Source organism: Canis lupus, chromosome 4 (genome assembly GCF_003254725.2).
Source record: "Canis lupus dingo isolate Sandy chromosome 4, ASM325472v2, whole genome shotgun sequence".
In the NCBI taxonomy this organism is placed as follows: Eukaryota; Metazoa; Chordata; class Mammalia; order Carnivora; family Canidae; genus Canis; species Canis lupus.
Genome location: NC_064246.1, coordinates 51649952 through 51650165, shown reverse-complemented (window position 1 = coordinate 51650165; position 214 = coordinate 51649952).

The window sequence follows — 214 nt, the reverse complement described above, 5'->3', positions numbered from 1 at the left end:
TTGGTTTGCTTTCTCCTGTCGCAAGTATTTTGCCTCTTTGTTGAATCATAAAGTAAAATAAACATTAGGCTGAGGCAAGGACTTCTTGAAAAAAACTAATGTACATGGTTTAAAAGTGTGTATATCACTATTCATTCAGGATTGTTTTTAGCAGCTACTCAGATATATTAAATTACTTAGTTCTAATAAGTACCACATTTTCAGGAAGATAAGC